The sequence below is a fragment of the Limulus polyphemus genome, unplaced genomic scaffold (genome assembly GCF_000517525.1).
Source record: "Limulus polyphemus unplaced genomic scaffold, Limulus_polyphemus-2.1.2 Scaffold2152, whole genome shotgun sequence".
Classification (NCBI taxonomy): Eukaryota; Metazoa; Arthropoda; class Merostomata; order Xiphosura; family Limulidae; genus Limulus; species Limulus polyphemus.
Window position 1 is genome coordinate 192,169 of NW_013667762.1, and position 9,099 is coordinate 201,267.

The 9,099-nt window shown below is 33.5% G+C and overlaps 1 long non-coding RNA gene across 1 annotated transcript in view; it reads left to right on the top strand.

The window, feature by feature from the left end:
- Positions 1-6,932: 6,932 nt before the first annotated feature.
- LOC111087439 overlaps positions 6,933-9,099 on the top strand; it is a 3,963-nt gene continuing 1,796 nt past the window's right edge. Inside the window, exons 1-3 of the long non-coding RNA XR_002612127.1 lie at positions 6,933-7,103; positions 7,576-7,735; positions 8,519-8,660. This is a non-coding gene — a long non-coding RNA (uncharacterized LOC111087439). The remainder of the gene's footprint in view (positions 7,104-7,575; positions 7,736-8,518; positions 8,661-9,099) is intronic.

Below are 9,099 nucleotides of genomic sequence, written 5' to 3' on the forward strand. Positions count from 1 at the left end.
ATAACCATCGTGTAGCTTTGCGCGAAATTCATAACAAACAAACAGCTAGATATTTCGTGTTTTGGTAGCAATTTTATGCGGAAAGATGTATATATACAGTAGACCAAACACAGAGGGATTTTAGTGATATTTATATATATATTTTTATCAATGAAGGTAGCCGTATTAAAAAATTAATTGGCTTGGCCCAAATATAATGTTCAACTCTATTCACAACACAATTAACCAGGTCTTATCTCAAGATAATTATTTAAATTATCCGTTGTTGTGGTTGGTGGTTTAAGTCGGTGTTCAACTCTATTCACAACACAATTAACCAAGTCTTATCTCAAGATAATTATTTAAATTATCCGTTGTTCTGGTTGGGAATTCTCTGTTACTCTGTTTGATGCTACAAAAGTGACACGACGTAATGTTGCTTTCTGATTACACAGTAAGCAGCATTCAGGTTCTGTTATAATAACAGGTTCAAGAGTAATGGTCAAAAGTGATTGCGAAAAGTTTGTGACTTGAATAAAGACGGATGATCCAAAAATGTATAATAATAAAAAATCACGGAAAAGACAAAGATCTAAGGTAACGCAACAGCTGAACAAAAATAAAGGGAACTGAAACGAAAAAGGAATTAACTACATAAAAATATAGTGTAGGAGAAACATAAGACCTAAAAGGAAAGACGCTTAGAGAAATACGGTGTTAAGCTAAAAGTACGAACGGGACGGAATATCAGAGCGCCGCAGTTTTCTCTAAGCTGGTGTTTCGTTTTGGGAGCTGACAGGGGAATTAACTAAAATTGGCACCCACTATACGAGCTGCAATCTTAGGACTATGTCTTAACGGATTTATGTTAGCATCTAATGTGCAGAGAAATGAAACTATTGTGTAACTGTTCAAACTCAATTTAAATCTTAAAAAGAGGTAGAATTTATTATATAAACCTACTACAATCTGACTTGAGGCTAAAACTTACAAATCAGTGCATATAGCGAAATATTACATTTTTTTTGCTTTTTTAATGATTTTTATGTTAAAAGTATATTTGCTGGTCTACTTTGTACAAGTTACTAGTGGATAAACTCTTAAAACAGTGCATAAATAACACAGAGATATTATATAAATTTAGCGTGGAATACTGTGTATAAGTTACTAGTGGATAAACTCTTAAAACAGTGCATAAATAACACAGAGATATTATATAAATTTAGCGTGGAATACTGTGTATAAGTTACTAGTGGATAAACTCTTAAAACAGTGCATAAATAACACAGAGATATTATATAAATTTAGCGTGGAATACTGTGTATAAGTTACTAGTGGATAAACTCTTAAACAGTGCATAAATAACACAGAGATATTATATAAATTTAGCATGGAATACTGTGTATGAGTGGTATTTCATCAAATTCAAAGATCCAAGCAGGAAATAGTTTTATTTCGAGACAGTTAGAGCGATTATTATCTTATTTATTATTTTATTTTTCTCACCCAGTATACAGATATCACTTGAACATTAAGCCTAATTTCTAAATGTTTTAACTGGAGGCTCATTCTTAGATTTCGAAGACTACGATTTTTTTTAGGCTTTACATTAACGAGTTTTACGCTCCTGTGTGATTTAATATTAAGCTTCTTTTGTGATTTAATATTATTTGTCTCCCTAATTCATGATAATCTTATTTGCAATTACTTCGCTATCGGGATATGAAATAAGATTATTCGAATTAACTAACTGATTTTTCTGCGCGAAAATCTTGGCCAAGTAATCAAATCAATTAACTCGGTCATTCCTTATCTCATACTTCTTTCGCTGTCTCCTCTTATTCACATTGCAGCTTTCATAAAAGCTGTCGGTTCGGTTCGAAAAGGTTTTTAATGGATTTAATTTACTGTAAAGAAAAAGTAAGATAACAGCAAAAGACGTGCTAGGTTTAACACTGCACGTTAAAGACAACAGCAAAAGATATACTAGAGTTAACACTGCATATGAAATAGCGAAGGATGTGCTATGAGTTAATACTACAGATGGTGGAAAACAGTGAAAGATGTGCTATGAATTGACATTGAAGATGACAGATAACAGCGAAAAACATGCCACGGTTAACATAGCAGATGGCAGACAACTATGGGTTACAACTGCAGACGAAAGATAACAGTGAGAGATGTGCTGTATTAGGGTTATCATTGCAGATGGAAGATTATAATGAAAGATGTGAAAATGACAGATAACAGTGAAAGATATGTTGTGCTAGGTGTTATCATTGCAGATGGTAGATAATAGTAAAAGATGTACTAGGGTTAAGACTGCAGACGGCAGATAACAGCGAAAGATGTGTTAAGACTAACATTGCAGATGGCAGACAACAGCAAAAGATGTGATAGCGTTAAGATTGCGGTTTTGATCATTGGAGTATATTTCTGTAACTAAAGATGTGTAACATTTTTTAAAAGCCCACCCAAAAATTAAGATTAACACCATAAGGATGAAAGCGTAAAAACTACACCTCCAAATATATGATGAGAATTAGCTATATAAACGTAAAACATCACGCCAAAAATCTTTACATATAATGCTTTTTGACCACTTTAAATACACAAACTAAAATGAATGGTAACCATATTTATAGTTTCGACAGAAACTTTCTGAAGTTGCTTATTTCATTCGATTTAGTACATTCATTATCATGCCTTTTATTAGTCGAAAAGGTAATAGTAAAATGTTAGTCTCTTTTTTTTACAAGTTAAATATATTATAAATTACATTACTGACTTTCTAAAACTACTAGGATAAGCAGCGTAACTCCTTTCGTGCAGTATCATAATTTATCAGGCCAGTCAAATAGACGAGAGAATAAAAAAACTAACAGTGAAAAACGCCATAGGATATGAAATCATGTCAAACTGAATTGGTAGTCTTACTTAAGTTATGCTTATCAGCCAGCCTATTATCGTTTTCAACCAGAAATATTATTTTTGGTTGTTTCTTTGTCTGCCTTAAGCAATTGCCTGTGCAATACCTTTCGCTCCTTATCAGCTCACTGAGCCAGCTGATCAATATCAAAGACAAATTAAGCACGTTCAGAATGGAGATAGCTGGTTGAATAGAGACTTGACGACGTTAACATCAATATACGATACAGTAGAAGAAAAGAGACTTTCTGTGATGAGCCACCCTTTCAGGGGGCCAAATAATTGTTACAAACCCTTCAGGAGGAAGAAGGATGTTTTAGAAATGTAATTGAGGTTCAAATTCTCCATTTAACTGGATGTTTTAAAAAACGTTTGCATTATTCTATCGTTATCTGCTGTAGAATTCATGAGAAATTATCTTATGTCCGTTTGGTTAGGTTGTAAACGAACAGAGGGGCAACATGCTACTGTGTCAGTAATACAACTTTGAAAGCAGGTGTTTTTTTAATCTTTTATTGAAATCAATGTTGTTCGAACCAGCTTTTGGCATCAATAGCTTACAGCAAAAAAACGTCATTGCAATGTAAAGAAGTAGAGGAGAAAAGTGTCTTGTGACTCGATGGTTTCCACCTGCTGTCGTATTTAATGGATTTAAAATATTCTTTTTGAGTATGCAGTTTGAGTTTCGGACACGTGTTGTTTTTATTATTATTATTATAACAGCTCTCTCGTTAATGTCAGTTAAAACTTTGTGGAAAAATATTGGAGTGTATAATATGATTAATATAGAAACCCGGAAGAACTGGACACAAGAATGCATGGCAACAACTGACCAATATACAATAACTTGTGGAATCATCATATAACGGTGACATCTCTACACGAACATGGACAGAAAATAAAATACTATGTGTCTGGATTTTGGTTCAGAACAGAACGAATGACAGAGAGCCTCAATAACAGAGGACATAGTGTATATAAAATTTGTAATGCAAACTGGCTAACCAACTGTACACGCTATTGAAGATAAAAAAGGTAAATATGTTAAAAACAACGAGAATGAAATGCATTCAGTCGTTCACCGATTTCACATTACTAGGAAAGCAGAATACTCGTAACGTACGTTGATAAATGAGAGCTTTCTTACCTAAAAGAAAAGAATAACAAGTTTGCCAAAAATATAAATTTACTGTGAATAAATCTTAGATCAAACGGTTGAAAAATGCTTTCTTTCCTGACATCATCAAAAATCAGTTCTATTTAACGCTTGAACTGAACAAGAGATGTCGCCACCGACTACAACAGGTTATGATTCTCTGTTACATCAACCATCTAGTAGCTACTGATGGTAACACACTCTAGAGGCTTTGTGTTACTGAACTAGGATTACAAAACTAAGCTGTGGTTGATATACCACTTGACAGACCATGGGCTATGTTTAACACTTCAACTCATCAAGAACACTTCGTGCAGGTTTTATGTGTTTCGGAAACTCATCCTAGTAGTATAATTACTCAAGTTTCCGTTTTCGCACAGTTAGCTCATGTCTATAAGTGCCAAGAGTCTGGTGGACGTAGCGTGACTTTGTGGTTAGTGTATTCTGACTGTGAACCCAAGACTTTATGGTTCACAACCTTCAGGAGCGTTGCTGTTATTTAAGTGTGACGACCAAATCTCACTATTCAATCAGACAAGAATATCCCAAGAGTGTGTGTGCTGTTGTTTAGCTGCCTTCTCTCTAATCTATCATATTAAAATTAGAGACAGCGTTATATGAACAGATAGCCCGTATGTATCTTTACGCGAAATTCTGCGACAGATCGAATGACTGGCCAAACGTTCTGCATGACTTATCATTTGTCAGTAATGAAATGATGTTCATTTGGCTCAGTGCACCCTACCAATTTAATTTATTCCAATTAAAGTCTCTCATTTTTTACTTTTATGTGTAAGAAACAAGCGAGTTTAGTATTAATTAAAAATAAATACTTCTATAGAGGTTGAGTACGCTGTATTATATTGATTATGTAGTCTCACCACGCCGTTGCAAGCTATGTCGGGTCAATCTCTATCTCATGATAATGCATCTTGACGATAGCTTTGCAGCATGGTTTCAATGAGCTATGATGTAAGGCTTTCATGTTCAAAGCATACTCTTTCTTTCTGTAGACTTTCCAAACTCCTTTTAGTTTGCAAGAACGATGGTTTCTCAATTAAAAAATCCGATCTCTATGTCTTCACATGGAACAGCATGAATACCCATTTTATTTTCCAGCTGCTTGACATATGCAACGGTTGAACGGGAGGTATGACTAGAAGTCTTATCTTGGTAAACCCATATCCTTTTCGCCTCGTTTCCAAATAGAGATCCTTCTTGTATGTATTGTATGTTAGCACCTAGAATACGTAGACTGGTTTTGCCATTGATCTTTGTGTTCTTGTATTCGTGCCTGTTACAATATACCACATTTTGCTTACCACAGCTGGGATACGACTTGTTTCAGGCCTTTTGGATAGTCCTGGTTCAGTGTTGATCCACATTCATTTGTTTTCCAATGCCATTAAATGCAAAGGGTATACCCGTTTTTAAAATTCCAAATCCTCGATCTGAACACATCTATGTGATTTGAGTGTATGAATATTTTACACTGGAAAGAGCTGTTACTTACTCTTCCCTAAAACGATCAATTTTTGGTGACTTCAAACTACCTACGAAACGCCAAACAACGTCCAAATGTAGTCCATATTCGTGTCATTTCACCACGACTTTACATCGGTTGTGGTTGTTACGTGACTTGCTGATTTGCATATTCAAAATCGTTTTAATAAAACGCACTCAATTCTCTGTAATGATGGTCATACCAAGTTTTCAGTTCGTCGTGTAGAGATAGCTTAAACATACTTTATTTGCATCTCATTGAATATAATGAAATGCTTGCCCAAGCGTGCAAGCTTCAATTCACAATAATCCAAGAAGATAGGCAGTGTTAAGTCACGAATATTTATGGATGAATTTCTGAATCAGCAAATGCAAAATAGATCTAACGTCAGTTTTTCTTTTAAAATCCACTGCTACAGAATACGTTATTCAAACAGTTGTAAGTATAATTAATCTTCAGATGACAAAAAAAAAGGTTTCCAGACTATACACCACCAGTATTCAACGCATATATCAAAACAGATGAAGGAAGACTGACTGGTCTTGATATATTAAATATTATAAAATCTAAAGCAGTTTAAAAATAGAATAAAATAATCAATTTTGGACTAGAAACACATTTTTTAATCAGAATTAGGAACTTGACAATGCAGTAAAAGACCTTAGACCTCACACACATTGACGTAAAATTCTATTATTAGACCTTATTTTCAGGCCACATGAAAGAACCTAAATGCTAAGGTAGATGATGTGATCAATAACGTTTATTCAGTATTGAGCTTTGAAATTATAATACTTTTTTGTTTAAGTTGGGTAGAAAAAACTTTAAAAGGCAACCAAAACAACTGCACTATGCCTTCGTTAGTCATTTAATGCTTTACTTAAAAGTTAAGTTTGATGAGGCTTGTTCCCAGAAGTAGGTTTTATCTCTTTCGATTGGTTTGAGTTGCTTGTTCGTTGCATAAAATTAGGAAAAAAATGGCACCAGTAATAATGCAAAGTGAAAAAATGCCACCAGTAATTATGCAAAATGAAAAATGACACATTAAGAATGTCATCGTTTTTTCTCAAAACAAAACAACAACAATACAAGAAATTCTATGTTTATTTTTACTTAAACCAAATAAAATTTTATTCGATTTGCGTTATTACTGGTACAGTTTTAGAAGTGTCACTGTTACCAGTGGCATTTTTAGTGTGTTGTTTTGTCCACGTTCCACGATTGCTGGGTGTCATACTACCTGACGCCCTTGTAGTTGGGCAAGCACATAAATAAGTTGTAGTTGACAGTATTTAGACAGAATACTGACTGCCTATATTAAGTGTTATCTTTTCTTTCTGTTGTTGTTTTGTGTGTTTAGGAAGGCCAGAAGCAATGTCTCTCAACAAGACCTTACTCGCCATTGCTGGAAGGTCAGCCCTTTTATTTGTTCGTTACTGTAGCAATCCCCGTCCTTATCGTGCCCACTGGATAGTGCGCCACCTAGCGATTAGTCCTGGAGAAATACGTCTGCATTATACCGCTCACAATGTGACAGTGAGTAGTAATTTCTGAAGTTACGAATGACGTTTTGTTTAGAAAATTCACGAAGCATTCCTGACTGCATGCCAAAATGTTTTCTAAAATGTACATCTTCATTTCACGAAACATAGACAAATATGTATCTACCTACCTATATATATATATATATGTGTGTGTGTGTGTGTTTGTGTTACAGTATTAAAAAGGTGTGTAACTGAGTGTGTTATTCATATTTTTTTCCATCTGTCTTACAACAAAACTATTAATTGTAGTTGTCATAAGACATTAGTATTTGGCCTAATACTAATGTCTTATGACAAGTATAATTAATTATAATCATATTTTGCCAGCTTGAAAAAGGCGTTTATACCATAACAGTTGTTGTGTCACATTTACAGATATTTATGAAAATAATGGGAGAGTGATTTCATAAATTTATGTTTTATTTAGTTTATTTTTAGCATTCACTATCCTATTCTTTCTCCAGCGGTTAGACACCCCAAATTGTTTTCAAGCTGCATTGAAGATTTCGAATGTATCTCCAGAAGATGGAGGAGAAATTTTGTTTTTTGTAAAGAACAGAAAAGGTATCGACGATGCAGTTGTCTTGCTAAACATCACACAAGCTAGTTTCTCTGTATCAGTGGGTAAGTTAGGCTTTTACTCTATATCAGTGGGTACGTTAGGCTTAAGAATTACTCTTTTTATCTGTTGGTACGTTAGGCTTAAGAGGCTTTTCTTAGAGGAACATTATGGTTAAACGTTGAGTAGCCCTAATATGGAGTTTTTTGTATTCTAATTAAAAAGTACTTTTGTAAAATAAGAATACGTGAAGAATAATTCTACTGAGTTTTGTATATCAGCCTAAGTTTATAGTATTTCTATTTTCCTACCCTTAAAAAAATGAATGCTTCTAATTCACAACACACTCACTTGTTCTTTTGCGAGTTAGATTAAAATCTAAAATAAGATTCCAACTAGCACTTTACTCATTCACTATATTTATTCTAAATTTTATAAATATAATAAAAGTGATTAAATGTTTAATTCAACATTTAAAAAAAGTGTCACTTACCTAAACCTTCTTGCAATATTCAGTAGCAGTTTGGGACTTATAAATTTGCCATTTTTCATACACATCTAAAAGATTCATAATGTTTTCCTTCTGTTGTATACAATATGTTTTCATAATATGTTGCAACTTTCACGCAGTATACAACTGCAGTAATGAGAAGGTTCAAATAAAATGAGGATAAGTGTTAGACAGAACGACAACTTTTGTAATACGATCCTCTCTATATGACATACTTAAAGCTTTAAACAGACCTGAAATGTTGAGCAAAAATTTCCTTCTGTTTTTTCATTAAGGTTTAGATTCAGTTGTTTTAATAATGTTCATTATTGGTTAGGCACTATATACTAAATATTAGGTTCTACGACTATCTGGAGAGCTCAGGACGTCGTCTTATTGATCATTGTTTCCCTACTACTTGTTGCTTGGACAGAATTGTTTAGCTGCTTTCTTGGAAGTTGATCAAAGACGAGAAAATGAATAAGTCAAGTCCATCAAAGGTATCACGGATTTTTGTTTCCAAATATTATTGTTTAATGTTTTGTCTAAAATTTCGTGTTTATAAAATGTATTTGCTTTTTACTTAAACTTTGGGTCGTCTTTAAAAGAGTTTGTATTTTTCTTATATTAAACTGTTACATAGAGTAGGAAAACAAAATTAATACGCCGAGATCAATTAACTGTTTGGTTTTAAAAACGATTAACCTTAAATTTCTTATATATATATCACGTAACAGACGATAAGAAAATGCCTTATTGTTATTAGGTAGATTAGAAAACATTAGTTGTTGATAAAACGTGTTCCAGTATATTTCTTTACTTTATCAGGAATGACCCTTGTATAATATCATATTGTTGCGTCATCGAGATCATGTGATTCTCACGCTCTCTACTTTCTAGAATTATCCTGTACTTTGGCGAATGTTCTAGTTCTTACTA